General features: G+C 39.5%; 1 protein-coding gene across 4 annotated transcripts in view; it reads right to left on the reverse strand.

Annotated features, from left to right (window-relative positions):
* COL8A1 (collagen type VIII alpha 1 chain) overlaps positions 1-25,365 on the reverse strand; it is a 94,358-nt gene that overhangs the window by 22,809 nt on the left and 46,184 nt on the right. For 2 of the 4 annotated variants that reach the window (XM_064467124.1, XM_064467130.1), the window contains one exon: positions 12,228-12,343. The exons of the other annotated variants lie outside the window; for them this stretch is intronic. The gene's annotated coding sequence lies outside the window, so the exon portion shown is untranslated. The remainder of the gene's footprint in view (positions 1-12,227; positions 12,344-25,365) is intronic. 4 annotated transcript variants of the gene reach the window in all.

Below are 25,365 nucleotides of genomic sequence, written 5' to 3' on the forward strand. Positions count from 1 at the left end.
TCAATTTTTAATGAGAACTATAACCTGTATAACGTTTGCTAGTTGTTAAATATTGACAGCTATCCACGCAGTAGACTATGACCTGTTTTTCTTAATCAGGCAAAACTACAATGAGAATTCTGCTCAATTAAGAACTGAAGAATTTGGCTGAGTTTTATTCAGTTCTTGCCAGTAGGAAAAACTGGTCTTTCCAACAGTAAGTGCCAGTGCAAAATATTTTGACAAGGAACAAATGTCAATTTAGATCTATGAAATTCCCATTTTCAGGCAGTAAAATTAGAATCACTCTGGTTTGTATTAGCTTAAAAATATCCAAACCCTGGGCTACTGTTGTGTAGCTAAGTAAACAGGTATCCGCTACTGGCCCAGGTTCTGTCCTCAGTTATAGCAGCATTTTGACTGCAGTGGAGGTAATCCCTGTTTATAAACAGAATAACCAGTATCACCAAGTCCTAACTTTTCCATGTGCTCAATTTATCGACATTGAAATTCTTCTGCTTGTAGAAATGATCACAGTGGTTAAATGTATCTGGTTTGAAGTGGAAAGCAGTGATTGTTATTGAATCCATTTCACTGCATCTTACCTTGCTAATGATGACATTTAATGGGTTGTCACGGATGAACAGCTTTACTTGCCTAGCCCCTCTCAGCTAAAAGGAAAATTTCCAAAGATGGAAGAGTTGGAAGCCAAGTGGGAGTGTTGCTTTCCTTTAATTTTTTTGAAGGAAATGTTTTTATTATCATTCTTTTCATCTATTCAAAGTTATCCCAAATTCTTCCTGGAAATTGGGCTGGAGATGTCATGAGAAAAGACATTATTTCATATATCTGATATCTTTTTTTTCTTTTGACTGGCGACAAAGATCCCATTTAATTAAATGAAAGCAGACTTTGGATGTCTCGGTTGATGTACAGTCCTACAGGCAGTAGGAGAATGAGGGAAGAACCTGTAAAGTAAACCTATCTATTAAATTAAAAATACATACTTATGTTCAGACTTGACTATCTTTTTACAAGGAACTCCCAAGAAAACATGCATGTGGATCCCATTTCCTGCAGAAGTTTGCTTCTTGAAATCAACATATCATACTTCAAAGATTTCTTAGTTTAGCTAGAAGTAGGGCCGTAAATGTTTTGCTCATACCCTTCACCATGGCTTAGCTGATGCTATCAGCCAACCCGCCTCATACCTGAGGAAAAGACTACTTCTCTTTGGCCTGTTGAGGAGCTCTGCAGGCCAAGTGTCAGCACTGCGATCAGGTCTATAAATCTCCCAGATTATTTGTGTGCTGGAGTTTCTCTTGCCATTGTGATGAAGAAATAACTGAGTTGCAGATCTGCACCAGTACATATGAAGCTCATTGAATTTTATTCTCTAACAAAAGCATTATTCTGTAAATGGAAAAAAAGTTTAAATGTAAGCAGATACATATGTTTTTGATATTTGAACCCATTAATTAGTTTTGCCAAATAACATGACATGGACAAGTTAGATGTTAGCCTTGTTTTATAATTTAACCAAAGCAATCACATATATTGTGTGCTGGCTGCACACACTATTGTGTTTGATCTTTGTCCAACCACAGAAAATTGGTGAAAAAAAAAAAAAAAGAGCATGGGAGGAGCCAGGGCTTCCAAATGTGTTAAACTCATTACATGACACTTGAAACTTACTCATTGTTCAGTCTTGTTCACTCTTGGTGATGATGCCTCACTGACTAAAAGTAATAATCCTAAATTGAATTGTTTTGTAAAGAAATACAGTGGTGCCATCTTTTTTCCTTATAGTTAAAATATAGATGATTCTCAAGAAAAACACAATTTGAAGGTTACCACATCTTAAAATGCACATCTGTGGCCTTGCTCGGCTATCTGCTGCCAAAGCACGCTCATTGGAAATGAACTGAGGTGGCAGTGTCCAGATCCAGAAAAGCCAACATTTTTTACTGCAGATATAACGCAGACTCCCACAGTTGCTATCTCTGAATGTGGGCCTGATGCTCTGAATCAGAATGGTGAAACAGGCACATGCTGAATGTTTACTGTTCTCATAAGATGTTCTTTCTTTCCTACAGTGCTGGAGGGGAGGAGGTTAGAAAATGGTAATTGTGAAATTCTGTTCCTGCCTCCTATGAGGACACACTGCCCCTAGACAACTAAGGAAATATCTGGCTTATTCTTTTTCCCAATGAATTCCTAAGGATAGGCTTAGACATGCTAGTATCTCTGAAAAAGAGCAAAGGCAGATTATAAACTGTCTGGTATTGCTGAGTTAAATAACAGATTGGCCCCGGCTCTGAGAAAAACTCTTATGTTGGCCTTGAATCCTGCCTGCTTACTCACATCACAGGACTACGGTAGGGGGTGGCAGAATTCTGGTTGTGAGTCCTGATCAGGTATGTCTGGACACTATCACTCTAGTTTTAAAAGAACTAAAGATTTTTAAGCATGTGTGTAAGGTTGTTTGAAACTACCTCTATGACTTTGGGCAAGTTAGTTTCAGCACCATTCTTTTTTGCTCCTATGGAAAAGGCAGGCCTGATCCCCCAGCACCTACCCCCTCTCTGCACGTGTATGTATTGCTTGCTGTCACTCCCCAGGTCCTACTTTTTGGCATGTTCTAACCCCTGCTCACAAGCTTCTTCCACCTCGAGCATTACAGTTTGTAGTGGAGTAGGGAAGGAGCCATGAAGAGAAGCAAACCAACAGGCAGTGGGTTTTCTTGTAGCGTCTTAAGGTCCCTCAGCTCACACATCTCATTTAAGACATATCTGGAGGTCAGGACTCAAGGTGGGCTCTACAGTGCAGGAACAGAAATAACTTGGCAAGCCAACCTGTGGTGAGCATCAAGATGGTGCGGCCTGCCTGGCTAGGGTTACCCACGTTACGTGGTTTAAAGTTAAATCTTTGATACATCTGCAAAACATTGCAGATGCTTCTGGGACTGCTGTATAGGTATTGCTACATTTTGCCAATGTCCTTGTGTCTGAAACGCCTTACTTGGCTCTGAGTGATGCTGTAAGAAGTGCGTTGAGCATTTTAATGAGGGCTATACTAAGCCACCAGTCTTCTCTTATCTTTCTCATGCTCATGAATGTGTGATGCACTAATTTACAGAGCGAAGAAACTTTTGGTGGCAGTAAGCTCTTTTATGTACTACATTGTTTCTCACAGTCTCCAGTCCCTGTAGTTGACTGTTTACAGTTCTCTGTGAACCTCTAACTTTAAATAAAGCCACACAGAGTCCACAAGTCAGTCTTGATGAGCAGGCACGTTTTATTCGGGTTCTCTTCAGGGCAATGAGACCTGAAAGAATAGTTTCCTGAAAATATATTTGTCAACAAGGTGAGCACTCAAGATAATATAGTAGAGGCCAAAACCCAAATTAAAACAGGGCATCCCCCAATCATTGTTTGCTTAAGCAAAATCAGATGGATTTTTCTCTGGGGACCCCAGGACTAGAGCTGCTTTTTCTTTCATGCTGGGTACCGTATTTTGCCTGCTCTTTTTTTCCGGCCTTGCTTTTGTATATATTACAGTGTCTAAAGCAATTATTCACATCAGTTATTCTACTTCATCCATGCAAATTAGAATTGTAGTTGCAGTTAGTATGAAACCATAGGTGCTATCCCCAGTTTTTCTTAAATCCACGCTGTATTACTTAAATTCTACATGCTATTGCTTCTGATGAATTCATTGCTTGGTCTGAGTAAATGCAATTCATTAACTCTATCTTCACTCCCACAAAAGCATCCTGCCTTTAATTACAACACTTCTAAAGAATATTTGCCTTCTCAGTCTATGATGCCATTAAGAGGTGGAATAGTACTTTACAATTAAAGGGACATATTTCTTTGTCTTGACATTATTGTTTATACTGGATTAGATCACTGTTTTGTATGTTTTGGAGCCACCTGAAATTAGCTTGCTTCTGTAAGGCATCTATTTCACTCCAGTTTTAAAACCACCAGGGCAACCTTTTTCAGAGTCTTTTCCAGAAATGCTTCAGTCCTAGAAAAATGTGTGCTTTACTTAAAACAAGACTAAAAACTATAAGAAGAAATGGGTCTTACTGGAAGGAAACTATAGAACAACCCTGCACATTGTGAGTGAGGAATGAAGTTTTAGGCCCCGATACTAATCTCTGAGTAGTGATTTTAGAAGAATCTTCCTTTGTATTGATGGCATTGTCCCTGTGTAAAAATTGGGATAACGTGTCTGAGCAGAAACAACAACTGCTTCTTGTTTGTAGCTAGTTCATCTCCTGAGAAACAGCGGAGGAACCTTCCTTACTGCCAACTTTCCAGTATGGCATGCAGTGAGACTGTAAAAGTCTTGGGGAGAAGGAGGTGAAGAGTCACAAGAAGCACTGACTGAAATTGCACTAGCCTGGTGTGGATTAGTCCATTAAAAAGAGAAAAGAGTGTAATAAGGACTGGAGTAATTGTTTAAGTTCAGGTTTAATCACATAAGTCCTTGTCATGCTGTAAGAAGCCTAGTTTGCTGAAGGAAGAAAGAAAACAAAATGGCATGATTTGGGTAAAAGGCATGGGGGGGGCCCATGCATCTTGTATAATTTTAATAAATACCATCTTGTATAATTTTTCTAATTACATATACAGCCACTGTAACTAATTTGTGGCAATAATGAAAAGAGAATTAGGTGTTTGTGTATCCTTATTTGTAGCCAGAATAAAAAAATGGATTGTTAGCAAATATATTTCTAAAATCAAGCACGCTGAATGTCAAGCGTTGTAGCAGTGCATTTGAAGATCAAATGTTTCTTATCGATGTGTAGGTATTTAAATACTGACAGGTACTACAGACAGTTCAAATGTCTGTTGGAGCAATTTTTGATCAGTATGGAAACTATTGGGTTTTCACGGGAAGTCCTTGAGCATGGACACGTCTTCCTACTGAAGCTGTCCCGTAGGTGGCGTGAGCCATCCACTCAAGCACAGACACAGGTCTAACACTCTGCTTGCATTTTAAAAAAAAAGGCAAAATAGCAAAAACATGTTCACATAATTGTCCTTTATATAGGTGCTACTGCCTGTGTTGGCTGGGGGACAGTTATGCTACACTGCCTTCGAGTCACAACTATCATGTAATAATAAATTATAAAGATATTTCTTTCTGGTAAAGGTAAAATCTTATCTTAAGACACAGTGTTCACCTGTGTCTTTGAGACAGGAGTGTCCTCTCTTCTCCCAGTTACTTCAGTCACCTTGCAGACAGCTCATTACAAACAGTGTATTCCTGGTATTGGCCAAGGCAAATATGATAGAACCTGAGGTTAACAAATACCTTTCCTTTTAGTCCTTTCTGGCTTCCTGTCTTTTAGTCTGTTTTTAGTTTTTCAAGCACAGTCTCCTGTTTGTCAAAAAGCAAGGGAGTTTGTTTTCCAGCGGTCCTAGAAGTGTATCATGTTGGAATGTGCTTTGCTCTGAGCACATCAAAACCCAAGGATTTTTCTGCTGGCATGTAGAAAATGGTGAGCACCAGTCCTTTGACCTTAATCTTTCTATTTTTAGGGAAGAAAGGGAATGAATTTTGAGTGTGCCTGCAGTTCCTATGCAGTTATACCTCCCATTTAGGGATCATATTCCTGCCTAGGTTAAATTGCATGTGAAATGGTGTTTGTATTCCACACCTTACCGTGGTAGGAGGAGGTAACGCATATGTTCAGGTACCTGTTCCGCTCCATTTGGTACTACTACACCTCAGAGCAAAATCATCCCTATCTAGGTAAAAAGTGAGGGGGAGACAAAATTAAAAGGAGGATTGCCTGGAGAGACCTATCTTTGGCTCCTCACAACCACTGAATACTTGTGTAGGCAACTACTATATTTTTAAGCCAGGTAGAATGGACATCAGGTTTCAGGTACAGTAAAGAAAATTTAATGAAGGGACCCAACAACAAAACTGTTTTGTCTTTCAAGATACAAAAATACCTGTCTCAAGAAAGGTATGAAGGAATATGTTTCATGGCAGCTAGAACAGGTGTTCTGCCTGACCTTGAAGGACAAGGTGTGCAAAGTATCCAAGCATCTAAGATTAGAAATAGGTCCCTCATGATATTGTCAGGTATGCCAGTGAGAGTTACAGGGAAAACCCACCAGGACCCTCTCAGCACGTATAGACACAACACAGGCTTGAGCTTTTGGCACTTGTAGTGTGCACAACAAACTCCTAATGTATGATCACACTGAGATACACCAGGGGTTGCAAAGCTAGGAACACAAAGAAAAAGCTCATTTGGAAGATTTGCAAAAAGATTTAGCCAATACCTGGCTCACCTACTGTCGTATTCTTACTGTTTAATCCCATTCACACGCCTAAGATACCTCCGATTATTCCAAGCCCAGGAGAGACTTACCCAAAGACAAGATTAATATGGAAAGTTTTTTCTCATTTGTTGCTTCAGCAGTACAGGCATGAATATTGGAAGTAGTGATTTCACAAAAAGCAGTGGTTGCACTCATTTCTTAGGTACATAGGTAATAAGACTCTTCTTTAGATTTCTGAGGTTATATAACTCCAGGAAAACAGCCCTCACTTGGTTTAAATGTAGTTGAGTCCATGAAATAAAAATGTCATTGTCAGTGTTTCACAGGCCAGAGCTACACTTTTCCTAAAGGATACATTATAATAATATCCAGAGGAGGGAATGAACTCACTGCAGGCAAAAATTATGAAAAGAAGAATAATAAAAAATCAGACTCCCCCAAGTCTCCTTCGGTTCAACTACAGACTAGGAGATTTCTCATAAAAGCATTTGATATTTTAATGTGAATGTACATTGGTTGGGAAAAGAGGAACGTAACCTGTTGAGAGTTAACATTTTAGGACTCTTTGCCATAATGCTAAATTTGATACTGCATTTTCAGCAAGAAAACTGCAGGCCACTTGGCTTAACTGAAGCTGGGTAAGCCTTTTAGATTATCAAAAGTCACATGAAAAAATACCAGGCAAGTTGGAGCTGAGTAAGTGTTAAAGATTTGCTAGGCTGGTGTGTCCTCAAATAATTGCAGAATGCCAAACACGGAGCTTCCCGTGTTCCTTCAGGCTGAGCAGGGATGCCAAGTATACAGAATTGGAAGCTGTATATCAGGGTTTTTTTAGTTGCTTGATACTGTGCAGACAGCAGAGACAAAATACCAAAAATGCCTGAAATCCTTATGACCTTTCACTGCAAACTGTGAACTTTGTCTGCTAAACTCAAATTTCTATTTACACTGTCAGCACAGGCTCCATGCTGTTGCCTTTTCTTTGTCTTCCAGTTTGTCATGTATCAAGGGACAGCTTCACAAACACTGCACAGGAGGGGGGACCTGAGCACATTCCAGACCTTTTGCAGGTTCAAAATACTAAGCCTCCATGTTGTGGATTGCTTAAAAATGGCTGTAATTCAAGCAAAGTAGCATGAAATATGCTGTTTGCACACAAAGCAAGTGTTCTACAGAAAGCATTAGCCTTGCCATCAGCTGGCATGGCTCACATTCCCACGTTGTGTGCTGACGCCATGCTGCTGCATAGCTGACCCCATTTACACCATCTCCCGTTTACACCAGGAATACACAGGCGACTACAGAGTAAATGGTCCAAAAATGCATTCAGTAAACTACTGTGTCAGCTTCTCAACTAAAATATCCCTGATTTCAGCATCGTGCTCCAACATTCATCCACCCCTTGTAAATCATGAGCTGGACGGCTGCAATGAACAAGAACTGAGGAAATTTCAGATGTATAAAGTAGAAACTGATAGACTCAGCAGAGTGAGTAGAAGAGTGAGGGTGACTGAGCATGGGCATAGGTTGCCCAGGGAGGTTGTGGAGTCTTCATCCTTGGAGATAATTCAAAAGCCATATGGACATGGTTGCAGGCATCTGGTCTAGGTGTCCCTGCTTGAGCAGGGACAAGATGACCTCCAGAGGTGCCTTCCAACCTTAGCTGTTCTGTGATTCTGTGAAATTGTTCCTATGCAAGACTACTATGACCTGTAATATTTGACAGTATTTGCACAACTTTTGCAATTGAAAAAGGATATCCTTAACCTGTTACTTAAACCCAACAACTACATTGAACTCATTTGAAACTAAATAAAAGGTTGAATTATATAACAAATATTTTAGCTGAACTATCAATATTAGCTGGATAATTCTTCTGACTGTATTTCAAATTTAATTTCATTCTGTGGTAGCATCCCCTAAACTTTACAAGACAAAACTATTAATAGAGTTCTGTATCTGAACTCTCTGGGATCTGGAAAACTGTCTTAAAAGGTGACATTTCCAGAGACTCCTGCACAGAAAGAACATTGGAGTTTCATAAAGAAATTCAGTGCGTTCACCAAGGAATCATTATACTGATAAATTATGTCAATGAGACTTTTGAAGGAAGACTGCTCACTTAGCGTCACTTCTCCCTGAACGTGGAAGCTATGGAAAATGTGTGGAAAATGTTTGCAAACTGGCAACTGCAGCTATATGCTCTAAATGCTGCCGTTAATGAGCTATCTCTTTAACAAACCATGTGCTTCAGCATGTAAACAGAGGGATGTACGCCTAATGCAAAACTCATTAAAAGACTTACTCTTTGGTACAACTGTTTCCCAAATCAAGCAGGTACATTGCTCTAGACTTCCATGAACTTCCTGTTCTGAGTATAAAAACCTGCCGCCTACTGGCTTGAAGTCCCTTTTCAGCCTGAGCAACGTTAAGTTAGCCGCTTCTCCCCACTTTGCAAAGGGGCAGTCACTGCGTATCGCCAGTCAAAGTACTACCAATGAACTTGCTGCCAAAGACCAGAAGTATGTACGTGTGTGCAGATATGAGATTGTCTGGGGAGCAGGGGACTAGAGAAGCAGAGAATTTAATGAGCAGCGGGTCCTTCAGGTCTCTGCTTTGCACAGCCTGGGATCGTAAACTTGTCATTGTGGTTACTAGCAGCAAGCTGGAGGTATCCGTGGAATAGCCCCAATCCTAATAATTTGTGGAGGCAAGTTTATTGTGTTATTTTTCCGTGTTCCTCTGTACTACAGCTTTATGTGTCAGTTATCACTACTCAAGCCTGAAACAAGCCCCTCTTCTTCAAAACACAGACAAAAGCAACCATTGGGTTTATTCACAATAATGCTTGGATTAGTTAAAGAAACCACATTCACCAACAGGAAAAAAGAAGTAAATTTCTAAGCTATTGAATAACACTGCTATGTTTGGAAAGGATTTTTCTTTTGTAATTCCCCTTTAATTTCCTCCCATCCAGAGCTGCTGAGAGGAATCCGAAGCTAGGTTTTCATGAGTGAATAAAGGAGCCCAGCAACTGACTCCTGTTTAAAATCAATGGTCCTGGAAATGTAAGGTAACATTTCCATAAACGCAGGAGTAGTTCGAGGTTCAAGTTCCACTGTAAATCATCCAATACTTCCAGGTCCCCAAGGCAGACAGGGAAAAGGCAGACCGGTAAACTAAACCTTATTACCAGATAAGCAAGGATTGAATGGGGGAACATAAAGCACGAGAAAATGAGGAGGAAGCTGGGGACAGAGAAGACAACTGTGTTCAAGAAGTTCGTACACTGAGAGGCATAAAAAACAGTCCAACAGGAAAAAGGACAGACAGAAAGAATATCAGACTATATAAACTGAAACATTACTTTCAGTTGCTTAGGTTTTCTTTTGATTTTGAGATATGACCTCAGTAAACCCACATAAAATTGTGTAACTTTATCACCTGACTCAGTGCCTCTGAATTCAGCACAACATTTTTTTCATTCTGCTTCCTGATCGGATTAGGAAGTGTCTGAAGTTAAACCGTGCATTCTGGTAACCTTTCTGAAGGGTTTTGCTTTCTTCATTTCAATTGTCCTTTTCAATTTAAAAATGTTATTAAAATACCACATTTGGGTGGGTAGAGGCTACCATGACACTGTGTAGAAAACCGAAGCAATTTGAAGCAAGCTAGACATTGAGTACATTTTTAAAATACCTTATTGCTGAAATAAAATAAACTTAAATCCCTTCGTCTAGCAATTACTTTCAGATGTTTGATTGTTTATTTTTAAAGAACCGTCATATCAACCATTTAGAACTGACAAGAAATATTTTGATATCTTCACAAGTCTTCTCTAACATCTGCTCCCTGCCTTATGTTGGGGACTACATACTCATCTTCATTGTCTCTTGTATTTATCTTAATTTTGCTGTATTTTATTTTATTAGAGGAAAAACTTAGCAGAGCTGTTTGTGGCAAGGTTTAGTTACAGGAAACCCGAAAGCTAAGCCCCAGTTTCAGCTGAGACAATTAGATTGTTGATTTTGGTAGCAGCTCAGGACTTCTATTGGACCCAAATGCCTTTCAAGTCTGTCTGCCAGTTGATGCTCAAGTCTGAAATTTTTCTGTACTCTTGCTACAGATAATGGGCTTTGTTTCCTTTTAATTTGAGGGGTATTTCTATTCAGATCTGGATGTTTTGCTGCAATTCTTTTATATTCACTGGAATAAATGAAAATAAAAAGGAATCAATAACATTTTCCAGAACTTTCAACCCTTTTTAAAGGCTTTTTTCCCCTTAATTCTCTGTTTCCTTGATATCTGTGAATTGTTGAGGACAGTGTTTGTTTTTCTCAAAGCAATTCTGCCACACATGAAAAGTAGCAGGTGCTAACTTGTAATGCTTAGCTTAACTGTTGTTTTTTACTGTCTAGTAAGAATATTTAATAGCTTGTATTACTGCTTCACCCGCTGTAGGTGAAAGACTCTAAAATACTGAACACATGATACTTTTTAAAAAGTGATCTGTATTATTATATAACACCAGATCTTTATCGAAAGGTTTGAAGAAATTCCTAATAAAAAAACCATTTGTCCTTACGCAGTCTTTTCATCAATGGCAATGGAAACTTTGCAGCCAAGTTATCAGCGTCCACTGCCATTCTTGGAGGGATGTTTTATTGTTAGATTGGGCTCTAAAACTTTCTTACGGATGCTCTGGGAGAATGTAAATACTAGCTGGGAAGTGTTTTATTCTCTATTCATATTTTGTGGGATGGAGCCTTGGGCTATACAACTACTTTTTTTTTCTTCTCATTTTCTTTTTTTTTTTTCTTGTTAGACTTTTATAGCACACGACATAGGGCGGGTCACAGCAGCCGATGCCGGGTGAAATGGTTACCAGGGACAGCTCCAGCGGCAGACACTGCCAGAGATCCTAATACCCTGGCGCTGCGCCATTCCGCCCCGGTGCCTGGAGAAGTTCAGTGGGTTCACAGAGCAGGGTCTCTGCCAGGGCTGATGCTCTAGAGCCGCATGTTTGTAGAGTCATGTTTATGTGACTCTACTGGTTTCATTTCGGACAAATTGTATAGGGTTTCTCAGCAAGAGAGAAACATGATCAAATGTGGTGCTCATCTTCCTTAAAGATGTTCAGACAGTCTGAGGAATTTACGTGATTAATTCTTAACATGTGGATTCTTTTAATTAGCTATGCAGAAAACAGAACGGAGTGCAGGACACTACTGCAGTGCAGTTTGTTAAGCAATAATGCATTTTTTCTTCCAAAAGTCACACTTGATAACAAACAATAGTCATAGGCATAAGATGACTGTGGATACTATGAGCTAATGTCTAGTTGTCAGAAACTTTTCCATTTAGGCTCAGAATGATGTTTAACATATTCTTCCCATTATTGAGCTAAACTAAACATTGTATTAAACATGGATTTCCCAATGGATGTTACTGCTGTTTATTTCTACATGTGCATACATATGGAAGCAGATGTGTACATACGCATTTTGGGTATCAAAAGTGCATCAGTAGCATGGTTCACTATTCCCAGAATATAATGCTTTTTGACATTTCTTTTTTTAATGAAACCTGTCCTTACTCTTTCCTGACCATAAAATACATTTAAAACAAGAATTTTTAAACAAACGTGAAATGCCAAAATTACATGCTCTTTCCTATTAGAGAGTGGAGAATGACTGAAAGGGTATATTTCTTTAATTATCTAGGAAAAAAAATGATGCTGAGGATGATGAACAGAATTTATGTACCATGTATTTTTCTGCTCAAAATTCAAAAGCTTTGGTGTATAGCAAACACTTGAATTACTTATCAAATCCTGTGTGGGGGATAGCTTTAAGACAACACCAGTTTTAAGCCTTTGCCCTTTGTTTTTGGCATTATGTATAACTCATTTAGGATTTCAAAGCTGGATATACTTACATTTAGATTTCGGGAAAAGGCAGAAGGAGGACAGGTTGTTTGCTTTTCACTTTAAGAGACCTAGATTTCCCGATTGTGTTAGGCCCGTTGTTACTTTGTTGATTTTAAGTTGGTCCCTAGGGGAAAAAGAAAGCTTATAAGAAATGTATGAGCGCACTATCCTTTTCTGCAGATATATTAAGGAATATTGACCAAGATTTTCAAACATGGTGGCTTTACATAGTCTTCTAACTCCATATTCAGCCTTCTTATTCAAGGTCTACTGTTCAGAAGTAGGAAAACCTGGCAACTCATTCACTTTCAGTAGCCTTTTTAGTTACTCAATGCTTGTGAAAACTGATGTAGCTGTTTGAATACAGACTAAAAATCCCAATGTTTGGTATTTTTGTTGGCAATCCTGTAATAATTTTGCTGTAAATCAAAATCTGGGTTTGTATTTCAAGAAAAGCGCCTAGATCCTTTTTTCCTACCCTTCTGCAGAGCTACCGGATAGCTTTTCCAGATTACTAGGTGTAAAATTATCAGTTTTGAAGGACAGCTGAAAAACTTTTACTTAATCTCATCTTTCTCCATGTTTGTTCCCCCCATGAAAATGTACATACAAACCCTTTCATGCAATGTGCCACATAAAGTCATCAGCTCCCAAGAGGCTTGGATTGATACGATGTGCTTGGAAACGCCGTACAAAGTCCCAGGCATGACTGCACTTGTAATGTGAGGATGCTAACAAGGGGAGCCTTGTTATCAGGCAATACTGATGCCTTCTGTAAATATAAAATATGCATATTTGTTTTACAGGCTAATCGCTCTCATGCAGCTGCTACCAAGTCAGATGTGCTCCACCTGATCCAAATCCCACTGACATGACTGGGAAGAGTCTCTGTAATTTGTTGGGCTCAGCTGCCATCAAGATATTTAGGGTTTAGTGAGATAAAGTCCTGGACAGTGAATTCTGGAGACCTGTGCCCCAGCTGGAGTGAGAGCACATACTTGAGTGCTTTGCTGGATCAGAGCTAGGGAGGTCCCAGCACCTCTCTGCATAGCCCCTGCCCTCAGCTGCTGAAAACACGCTCTTTTTGCTTCTCAGTGTCCACCCTGCATGAAACCACAGGCTGATAGAAAAACAGCTCTTTGATAAGCAGGGTGATGCTCTTCATGTGGCTTTGCCATTGAAAACTGAGGTATTTGGCCTAAGATAGTCCTTGCCTGTGTTTTTACTCTCCAAACACACTGGTTTCCCGGCAGTCAGAGTAACTCCAGGGAACCAAACACACCCAAAGGTATCTCTCCATTTACTTTAAGCATTTTATAAGCCAAGGCAAAATGAAAACTCAAGAGTAGCGGCTCCTAACCAGCACAGCTGAGCTTCAGCACTGCCATGTACCCCAGGACGCAGTGGGCCCCAGGGACCTGTGCCCTGGGTGTCCCAGCTGCCACCAGAATATGCTAACCTTAGAGGGAGAAAGCATTTGGAGAGGGAGGAGAGCCAAAAAGGAGTACTGATTTCACAAGGGAAACCTGCAGGTAGCTTGACTGTTTTACCTCAGATTTATTCCAGCCTTTTTGCAACATGCCCGCTACCCCCTCTTACATCTGAATGCCACACCTGGTCTGTTGTAAGGGCTCTCTCTTTCAAATCTGAGAAAAGAATTAATTAAATTTTGGTCAAAACAGTACACTTTCACAAAAGCAGCTTGAATCTTGTAGGCAAAGAAGCATTTTCTGCCAGAAAGGAGATCTTAGAACATCAGCACAGGTACCTCCAGAGTACCTTGTTGCCAACCAGCCCTTGAGCTTGTGGTTGCCGGCTGGAATCTCCTTCCCCATTGCAGGTGGCTCCAGCTGCCATCCAGCCTCAGCACCGGCTCTGAATGCTGCTGCGTGATGGCAGCCAGGTGGGTGCCTTCCTCCCAAAGCCCAGAACCCTTGCAGAAAGTAACGGGCTGCTTTCCAGGCCCTTTGGTTTAGATTAGGGATTAGATTAGTGATGACAAAGCTTTCTGGCCTCTGGTGTCATATTTATTTTACAAAATCTCTGTAATGATTGCCAGATCAGTTCTCTGGCAGTACCAGATCTAGCACTGGCCCCAATTCCACCCTTGCTTTGGTAGATAATCTGTGGTGATTTTCTCCTGACTCCTTCCATCTCTTGCAAGCAGACCCCTGTTCAGTTTGTCTGCAGTTTAGCAGTTGCACTGCAACCTGGGGAACTGGTAGGAGATAATGCTCAAGTACTATGGATTATTTGCAATTGGTTTGATCCAATTCATCTGAGCCATCCAAAGAAATGTGCATTTGGCACCTTTCTGAGAGGACTCTAGAGCCTGGAGAGCAGAAATTGCCAATGCATTATGCACAACCTCATTGCCTTTTGCTTCCTAGTTTTATGAAGAGTAGTTTTTTATTGTTTATCCTGCCAAACAGGCCTTCTCCTTCAAACAATGAGTCAATAATTCAGAACACATCTACACATATTCATCACTTTTAGAGTCAGCTCTGGGCTCCACAGTTCACCTCTGGATACAAACTTCTCTGTAGCTTGCAGGTGTTTAGGTTTGGGGCTTTGGCTTCTTGTGTGGATGAAAGTAAGTCGCAAAGTCAGAAGTAGCTATGAATAGTTAGCAAAATGGAGAGCTGCCAGACTGAAGGGGTTGGCAAGCTACTTTGCTTGTGCCTGAGGAGAGAGGGATTAGGCATATCAGCCAAAACCCTCATTCCTGCCTCCTGTTTGTACCATCCATGCTGCTGTTACTGCCTTTGTGGGATTAGAGAGAGGGTAAAGGAGTGCCAGTGTGTACCAGAGGGCCCCAGTACAGCAGCAGCAGCAATCCACCTCCAGTGGCAGCAAGATTTCTGTGACTTTCTGCCCTGCTCCTGTCCTATTTCCTGTCCCTCCAAACCAGGACCGCCCCCTTCTTGACAGTCAAGAGGGTACAGAAAAATGTGTAGGTGGTGATAGTGGAGATACTGGAAGTGAAGGGAAGGTCTCTGGGTGTCCTGCCTCCAGGAAGGAGGGGAAGGAAGGAAAAGAAGTGGTCCCAAGGAGAAGCAGCAACTCTGGGAGCAGATAAAATGCCCTGTACCCTCACAACCACCTCACACACAGCCCTCTCAGTCCTCAGAAAGCCCCCACAACATCACTGACACAGCCCCTGCCTTTCCCTCTCATGTGCCTTTCCCCATCCCACAACACCACTGCTACCCCTGCCTGCCTTGCCTGCTGCAAGGATGCCCTTGTCCAGTGCCAAGGAGATGGCCATCCTTGGCCAGGACAGTTTGGTTTTGCTAACACAGTGTAACCAATAAAAAGCCAGATTCTGGCTCCAGTAAATCACTCAACAGGCTCCCACTGATTTTTCTGACAGGAACTCCTGGCCACTTTGAGATGTTGTTCTCTTCGAAACTTATCTAATATTATTATTATTATTATTATTATTTATCATCCAGCTCCTCATGGCCTGAGACCGATCACTTCATGTGCACTCTTCCACTTAACTACTTTCAGAACTGAAAACCTGTGATGGTGCAATATTTTTTTTTTAACCTGAAAAAATAACCTCATGAAAAATTTCCTACTGATACAATCCCTGTCTCCCCTGTATTATTCAATCACATGGACGTCCTGATACATACATTAGGACTATTTGGAGAAGTTCCAAGTCTAAAGCTGTAATGTTGGGGAACATGAAGCAACACAAGACAGTCTTTTTTGTTATGGAGAAAATAAGTCCCAAGAAGGCTTCTGGAGAAGTGAGGGAGGGAGGGGTATGAAAGAGAGAGGAGAATGAAAGAAACCATTCCTAAGAGGAAACTTAAGCATTAGATTTCCTGATTGGTAGAGTTTCGTTTCATTGCTTTGCTTTTAAGAATTAGTGCAAAGTTGTAACTGAAAGGAGATGGGAGAATTTATTTTCTGTGTGCTCAGAAATCTAATATAGTAAGGTGGATTGCACTTTCCTCTCCTTCCCACTCTGCTGCCTGCAGGTAATAACCGGGTGTGGAAAACATCATTTTGCATTTGCTATTCAAGTGCAGAAAATCACTGTATTTTCTCTCTTAACAAAGAAACAGCATGACCACTGGTTAATTTAAGTAGTCAAATAAATATAACTTCTATTTTAAGCATATACTTGAGTCCTGCTGATTCAATATTCAGTCCAAATGCAAATGAATTTTGTGGAATGAGGTTTGCATTGAACAGGATCTAGTTAGTAAAATATTTCAATCTGCTGTTTGAGGGAGAAAAGAGGAATCTGGTCAATTGCTACAAATGCCTCTGTAGCAAAATCCCTGCTGTACTCATTGTTTGTGCTATTTTCTAGTGAATTTTTAGAATTTTTGTGAGAGAGAAGTACTGTAGAATAGAAGGCTGGTTTGGAGAAAAGTCACAGGCATGTGTGCACATAATTACATTTTTTGAAAGTAGCACGCTACCCAAGATTTCCTAAACTGTACCAGAAAACATTGTCGTCCTGGAACTGACATTTGCAATTTCAAGTACCAGCTTTCCAAGCATAATTAGTGTATTTGTAAATGTTCCAGTATCAAATTTGGGACTCATTTTGGACAAGCCAGTCCATAAACCCTACATTTTTTTCCCCATTTATGATTTCCTTTTCCAATGTTCCAGGGATGACAGCTGAGATATTTAAAGCTAAGAAATAGTAAATTGAAATAGCATGTTTTAAAGTATTTATTACATTTAATTACAATATATATAAGTTGCTTTCATTTATAATTCACTCTTCTCTCCTGACATTGTTCTTTTTTGCTTAAAGTACCTATGATTCCCATCCTCCCTTATGCAAAATACACAAATACTTTTACATAGATACAGCTTTCCTCTAGTCAGACACCAAAATAGTGGGTAGAGGAAAATTACTTATGACAGATGAGTCACATTAATATTTTGTTCTAAGCCATGAGAAAAATGAGACACAACGGGTAGGAATCAGAACAGATCAAAACCCTTAGTACTTTATGATCCAAAACCACAACTATCTATTGAGGTGCAAGATGTTCTTTTTTTCAAATAAAGTGTGAGAAAAACACAGGGAGTTTTGTGCTGCAAATGCTGGCAGCACACAATGTTGAATTATTCTCAATATTTTGAGATGCTTGAATTGTAACCAAAACTTTAAGCAACACTGAGGTAAAAGCATTTTTATGTTCCTTCACAAAAAAAAAAAAAAAAAAAGAGTTTGTCACAGTTGCTTCAGAAATGGTGTGCCAAGTTTCTACAGGTGACTGATAATATAAATAGAAGGGAGGGATATCATGACACCCTCTTGCCTTTTTTTCTTTTTTCCAGCATAGTAAATTCAGAATCATTCAGATAGTACTCCTGTTAGTGTTACCAGATTTCTGTGCTGCTTTTTGCCTTTTACAGGTACTTTACTATTGCAGTGCATGTGGCTAACTTAGTCTGGATATGAAGCATTATCTTGCATCCTATTTAGAGGGCAGCAAATACGATTGGTCACACTGGCTAAGTTTTCAGTAGGTTACCACTCACTATTAGACTTAGGAAGAAACATCAATCACTCCATCTGATGTGATCAGGTAATATTGTCTGTAATTTGGGTCACCACTGGGTGAAGCAGATATTCTGTTGCCAAAGTGTTGTCTGTATTCATTCCCTCTTCTTAACCTAGTATCCAACAGGAAGCTCAAGTCGGCAAGAGGGTAAGCATCTCACACGAGCTCGTCAGCACCCTCAAGCCTTGGGAAAGGATGTGCTCCTTTTTGGTACCTGATGGAGGCAGGCAGGGACCTCTGTCAAAACACACCATGAGATTTCCTCCCTGGATGCACAACAAGTGTTTCAGTAGAGACCTGACAGGCACTTTTAACGTGCCAGGCCGCAGATCGGCAAAATACTTAAGAGGGGAGGGTTTTAAGCATGCATGTGGAGACGTGTTTCCCCAACTATAGTGTCAGTGTAACTGTACGTGTGCTGTAAACTCTGTACAATTACTGTATAGGTTTGGAGTTGAGCTGTGTTTCTTGTCATGAGAGTGAATCAGGTAGGTAAGTATTAGGTCTGCTTAATGCCACTTGTTTGTTCTTCCAGCTACTAGCAGGGGCTTATTCCTACCCATTCCCCATTGAAATCTGTCATTTCCTCATATGATAACAAAAGTAGCTGCTCACAGTGCATATCATGCTGGGCTGGACTGGTTTTATGACACCTTTTCATGCTGTGTAGGAGAGTTTTAACATGGAAAGTGAACAGACAACTTACGGAGAACCAGCACGAGAGATTAAGGATGAAAATTTAAGAACTAAATGGGCGGTTTTAACCAGACAATTCTTCTGGAGTTCATTCAGAGAAATACATGGCTAAATAATTAGGAACCGGCACAGTGCTTTGAATATCTAGCTGCAAAGGTGTTCCCTTAAGCCAATAAAAGCAAGTTATCCTTTTTCTCCATTTTTAATTTGCCTCCTCATGCCTGAGGAATTTTTCTACCTTCTTAATTTATGCAAATTTTGGACTTGTTCTATAGGTATAAAACACGTTTCCTATCATCCGTTGAGTGTCAGTAACTCGATACTTTATGATTAGGCTATGGGAGGCTATTGGGGTGTAACTGCAACTTGCTTGCAAATACATATAGTTGTTGCACTTTGTTTAGTCCATGAAAATTCAGTGACTTAGTTGTTTGCCAGGCAATGTGAGATACTTGCCTTGAGGTAAACATAGACCCTGAGTAATGGCAGGCAATTTCTTTAGTGATACTGGAAGTATCACAAGATGCGTTTCTTTTAACAGTTACTTATAACTGTGATAAGCTTCTCAGGCTTTTCAGCCAAAGCAATTCCTACAAAGCCACCTCCTCAGAAAAGGTTGGTAGGAGCATGCAGAACTGCAATGAAAGAGTAGGCCTCTGAGTGCCAAGAAGATTATAGGGAGTTATTATTGGTGCAGACAGAAATTTTGCCAGGCCTTCAGGAAAGTATTATGTATCACTGCATGGTTCTCTCCGGTATGTTTCTATACCATGAACTTGGACAGAATTTCAAATTCATGATGAAAGATAAGCTCTGTTAAGAATACTGAATTTCTGTCTTGAAATTTTTCCTGATTCTAATACATAAAAAGATTTGCTAGCGCCAGCCAAGACTAGCTATTTCTGGGAAAGGTACCTGTAATAGGAAACAGTTGGTATAAAGGGCATGGTAATTTTAGTCAGGTTATTTATGTGTGCCTCTTAAAAAAAACCAAAAAACAGAACCCCCAAAAATAGAAAAGTAAACTCCAGTTCCTTACCGCTGCCAATTCAACAAACCAATTCTTTATCCATCCTGGAATTTTTATCAGCTTAGTTTCACGTTATAAGGAAAAATGAAGTGAAATGCATGTTTTTGATATAATCTAATAAAAAGTCAGAAAGCATAACTTGCTAATACAGTGTGCAATGACCAAAATGCTCTTCTTACTGCAGGCATAGGTAGTGTTCCTTACCCTGACTGGCACCAGCCAGTTCTTGCTGCTTTGTTTATTTGTTTGGCTAAACTCCCTGAACCACACCACATCCTTTTATGTAATTTACCTTAAAGGGTAAGCAATAGCTGTAAGGACTATGCTAACTTCTGGATAATATATTTGTAAGAACTGTTCTAAACACCATCAATATAATAATAATGAAATATCAGAGCAGAGAACAACCTTGACTGTCATCCGCATACTCTGCAAGGGGAGAAACATGCAAACAAACAAAAGTAAATTCTATCCTGTATCGCTGATACCCAGATAACTGAATATTGGACACTCTACATCTTTGATCTTTGGCAAATGAAAAAAGCTTAAAGGAGACCAAATTGCCAAACAGTTTCTAAGTTAGGATTATAAAATCTCACATCATACAGAAAAGGCAAAACTTTTCTGTTCAAGTCTTTAGAGCAGTGAGTTGATAAAGTAATTAAACAGATATCTCATTTATTTTTGAGAGTAATTAAGTGTTATACATCGAGTTATGTACATGATTAGTTTCTTTGTTGAATCAGGGGCTTAAATGAAACTTGTGGAAATGCCCCCATACTTAGCAAAGAGCAAAATATCAATTACAGCAAAGCATCTTTTTTTTTTTTTTAGTGATACTTTTAAGTAAAATCAAAGCAATTAGACATACTCAAGGAGATGTGTGTTTTCTACTCAGGTCGGAATGAGGAAATGAAAAGGAACATGGTCTACTGTTATTACTAAAAATGTAGAAATGTTATATTTGTATATTTCATCATGAAGTAAAATGCTTTCAGGTTTATAGAGGAAAAAGTACTGAGAATATGTTCAAAATGCCACCCTTGGAAGTAAAAAGCCTCTGTGGACTGTAAAGTATGATCTCTCCTTCATCTCCCTTAGGGATTCATGCTGTTTGTTGTCCATTCCTTTTAAGGCAAGATTTTAGGAGTTTCCCATTACAGGCGAGCGATAAAATTCCTCTCCATTGCTAATATAGTACCCTATAAGCTTATGCCAGTGGCTTATTTGGTCATCGTTACAGTAGTACCTAAATATTCACATATTTATTTTCACAGTACCTTGGGAGGTGGGGAAGAGGTACTGCTTCCATTTCATGGCTGGAAAGAGGCCAAATCCTCTCCCCAGAGTTGGTCAGGAGGTGTGTTAGAGATGCGGGGCGTAGGAAGGAGGTACCCCTTGCCTCAGGGTAGTGCCTTAGACAGTGGGTCAGCCTTCCTTTCTACAGGAATATGAAGCCTTGTCCGGGACCAGCAGCACAAACACTGCTCATGTGTTTGAAGAAATTATGACACATCCCAGCTCTTGAACTGTGTTTTACTTGGGATATATCCTGTGGTCTCAGCCAGATCTCATGTTCTCCTGCCCCTTGCCTCCCTAACCCCAAAAAGCATAGCCGCACTTTTCCATGCACTGAATTATTTTTATCTTATGAATGTCATTAGCTAACTAAAACTTACAGTACACACCATGTTTCTACCATGCTTGGAATTTCTATTGCAATATTTCATCACTTGATGTGATTATATAGGTAGTATTTCTACTTGTGACTGTACTAGCCTCATAGTTGTACTGCTATGCAAACTAAAGGCTTTAAAGAGACAGCAGTTATAAGGTGAGGTGTGTGACAAGACAGAAATGACACTCAGATGTCACACATGAGTAATGAAATAAACATGTCAAATGCTATGGAATGTATTTATTTAATAAAACGGGCTGGTAAAAATAAGAACATTAACTAATTACTTCAAAAGAAGCATTTAAAGATCTTAAATGTATGCAGTAAAAGACAGCACAAGCACTGCAAAATACAGTAAGTACTTTGACTTAGCTGAAGTCCTACAGACAGTCTAGAAACAGAAAGAACATTTGGATGGAAATACAGCTAAGCAGAGATTCTGGAAATAATTTAGTTGTAAAAAGCCACTGGAGTCCAGGCATTGATAAATTCCTGAGACCATACTATAGAGAATAAAAAGATGTACTAATGCTAATTCTAAGGGAAGTTACCTCTTCTGAGTTGGACAGAAAGATTTTGATGATAAGAGTGTTTCTAATCATAATCCTAAAACTTCTGAAATTATGAAGGTGTGTAGAAAGTACGGATCCTGAATAAATATGGATTGTAAGATGCTGGCAACATTCTGGTCAGCAGATTGGAAATAATCTTCTCAAATATAAATCAGATATATCACTTCCGATTAATTAAGAACAAGTTCATAATTATGTTACTTCATTGATTTCATTTTACGTTTTCATAAATGTAGAACTGAGTCTAATATCAGCCTTTTCTAGAAGTAGCAAGAAGGATTTTGATAGAGTGGGATGGATTGGCTGCACCCAAACTGTTCTCCATACTATAGCTATCTGGATGTGGCAATAGAACTTCTCTTTTCTGGAGTTCACACAGCAATTAGTACTAAAATCAAATTTGCTTGTATATGGGAGAACTCCAGGAGTTAGCCCCTCTTTCTTTTATCCGGGTATTTTAATCTGAATTAATTTGAAATTGTACGCTGCTTCAGTTATAAAACCATTTTCTAGGTAAGTTCCATCTTTCTGCCAGATGACATCAGATTGACACCACAGTCAAAGTGATCTATACAGTTGTAACTTCCAAGATGGATTTACCATGACCTGTGGATAATTTAGATGTTACGTGTGGTAGAAAATAAATCTCTCCTCTGTTTCCATGGCTTAAACTATTGAGAATTTAACAGATTTAATACCTTCACTGTTGTCCAAGTCATGTGGAAATGGGGAGTTCCTAGGGACTTAAATATTATTATTGATTTATGGTGGGATGGCCTCAGATACCATGCTCAGAAGTGGTAGTCTAGACCTACATGGGAGTATGGAGTTAAACAGAATCTTTGGCTTCTGGAAACTGGAAGAATATCAGCCCTTTATTCCCTCAAAAACTGATGAATGCAAACGAAAACATAAAATGACTTCTCTTCGACAGCAGCTGGTTAATGCCTTTAATTTCTTAGGCAATAATAGTACAAGGTTGACTGGGATAAGTTTTAGGTCTGGCAAACATTAAAAAGATATTTCATATCTTAGCAGGCTGGCTGGCAGGTTTAGTAGATACTATATTTGGTTATGATAACAGTAGGAAAAAAAGATATGGTTACTTTAATTTAAAATTGGACTTGAATAGGATGAGGTCTGATGGAGGAGGATGGGTCAAATTGCAAATCTGACTGATAGGTATAACTCTGTTAGAGTTCAAAACTATCAACAGAATTCCACAGCTATTAACATCCTATTTTTTTATCACTATTTCCAGGTGAATTTTTACTGTGGAAAGAAGCATAAAAATTCTGAGTATCATGGGATGACTCTGACAATGAATGGGGAAAATGAGATATGCTTTGTCTCCTAAAAATGAAAAGAGAAAATCTTTAATTCCTCTAAAACGAGCACTCATTTGAAGAAAGATAGAAAGATATCCCTGTGGGTTGTTTTTTCCCAAAGACAAACTCTTAATTATTTAGATGTATGAACTCATTCTTGCAGAGCTCACCAGTTTAGTGAACATAAATGTCTCTAGCAGAGGATGTGAAATGTGATGGTTTAAAGGATCCATGTATTACCTCATAGTAGATCCTATTCTGATACTGAAAAAAAAGATAGGAGGGCAGAACATGTAAAGGTATGTAGTCAGCTTATCTTCAGCAGCTCAAGACCACGTGACAACCAGTCTTGTTAGATAAAAGATCCATCTTCCACAGAAGTCATATCAGTAAGTCTTTTAACAGCTCTGTGCTAATATCTCTCCATCTGCAAAACTATTATATTAACATTCACCTACCCCACAGTGGAAGCTGGAAGATCTTAATTAACATGTGTAGTTATTTAAAGCTCTTGGGTTGAAAGCTGCGCTAGAGGTCCAAAATATTTTTAATGTTATTATTTCTATACCCAGATGATTTGCTTACATATTTGTAACATGCCAGCATAGAAATCTACTGGATGAAATGCAGTATTGGACATTTCACCAAATGAGAAGCTCAATGGCATAAACAATAGTTCTAATTGGCATGGTGCTTTGGAAGATCCACCCATCTTAAGGCTTTATTGCAACTTTTGGCCATACAGAATTGAAATCAGCTTTGATTTATGATTCTATTAGCTCCAAAGGCACTAAAGAACAGAGACCTAGAGTCTGGAACGGAGCCGGGAATTCATTCCAGCAGCATGCAGTCTCATTTGGGCAGATGTCACAACCTCCACCTTGGACTGAAACCTCAGTGAGAGCCAGCAGAAAATACGTTTTTAATATGCTGGATAATAAGGCAAATGCTGTTATTTGGAACTACTAGCAAAGACAACTTGCTGACAGTTGACATTTAAGGGAATGGCACCTGCTAGACACGTTGCAGGGGGAGAGGCGAAATCTGATCCTTGCTGAAGTCAAGGGAAGTTTTGCCATTGACTTCAAACATGCCAGAATTTCTCTTACAGTGATTATTGATTTATAAGTGTATCCACAAGGTTATGGGTAGTTTATGAAGCTTTTATACACAGGCAGGTGTCCATAATGTCAAATAATGGGGATGCTGAGATACCAGAGGAATATAATTAGAATAATAAATACCTAGTCAAAAAAAAAAAGACACATCACACCTGTATTAAAAGTTGATTGATTCCAGAGTTTGATATCATCCCTTACAAAAGTCATAAAACAGATCATTCAGTGGCACTGGTGGTTGGTGAGAAGCATTTTTCAATGCTTAGATGGTTTGTAACTTCTAGTGGCAGGACACTGTCCAAGAATCTGCAGGGTAGAAAGAATTCCTGTGCATTCACTTTATGCAGTAAATAAATTGCCTGAATCCTCTTTAAATTTATGCAAATCCATGGGCTTTGATGGAGGTCAGAAATAATTTATCCAAAGCAAGCTCTGAGGGGGACCAGCTTTGTTTTTTACTTGTGTGTTTTCCCCAGCGTCTCTTTCTTCCTCTGTATTTTAGTATTATCAGTCTCCTGTGTCAACTTTTTTCCTTGAAATTATATAAAAAAATGTGAAGCTTTTAATAACCTGCCAATAAAGCCTCTGCAGCTGAGTCTGCTAAAACACCCCCGTTTATTCTCTAAAGGGAGAAAATTTGCATGCAGGTTTTTGAGTATGCTGAGAGAATGTTTCTGCTGAAGTAATTTTTTCCAGTAAAATCCCAGAGTGCTTGTTCAAGAGCCTGGTCTGACAGATGAGCTTTCACAAGCTGAGAAAATTTAGACTGGTTGTGTGCTTCCATTGTATATATCACTAGCTCAACACACAGACACAAGTGAGGCTTTTATGCAAAGCCTGGACAAGAGCCTGACGCCTTGTTTCAAACCATGCACAGTCAGCCATTAGTCTACAACAGGCAGCCAACCCACCACAGCATACTGTGGACCAGATGAGAAAACCAATGAGAAAGCACTGTTGAGCTGTTCCTAATTATGCTCCTCGCAGAAGAGCGTCTGGTTGCTTTGGTGTGGTGTAACTTACACTCTGGCAAAATATAATTGTCTACTCCTGGGAATTCAGGTGGAGGAGCCGTGCAACTCCCTTCCTGTGGAAGGGCCAGCAGCAAGGATTCCCCCTCCGAGTGCTTCAGGACTCAGTTAAAACTGTTGATACCTTCTGTGCATGACTTTGGCCTT

The sequence above is a fragment of the Phalacrocorax carbo genome, chromosome 1 (genome assembly GCF_963921805.1).
Source record: "Phalacrocorax carbo chromosome 1, bPhaCar2.1, whole genome shotgun sequence".
In the NCBI taxonomy this organism is placed as follows: Eukaryota; Metazoa; Chordata; class Aves; order Suliformes; family Phalacrocoracidae; genus Phalacrocorax; species Phalacrocorax carbo.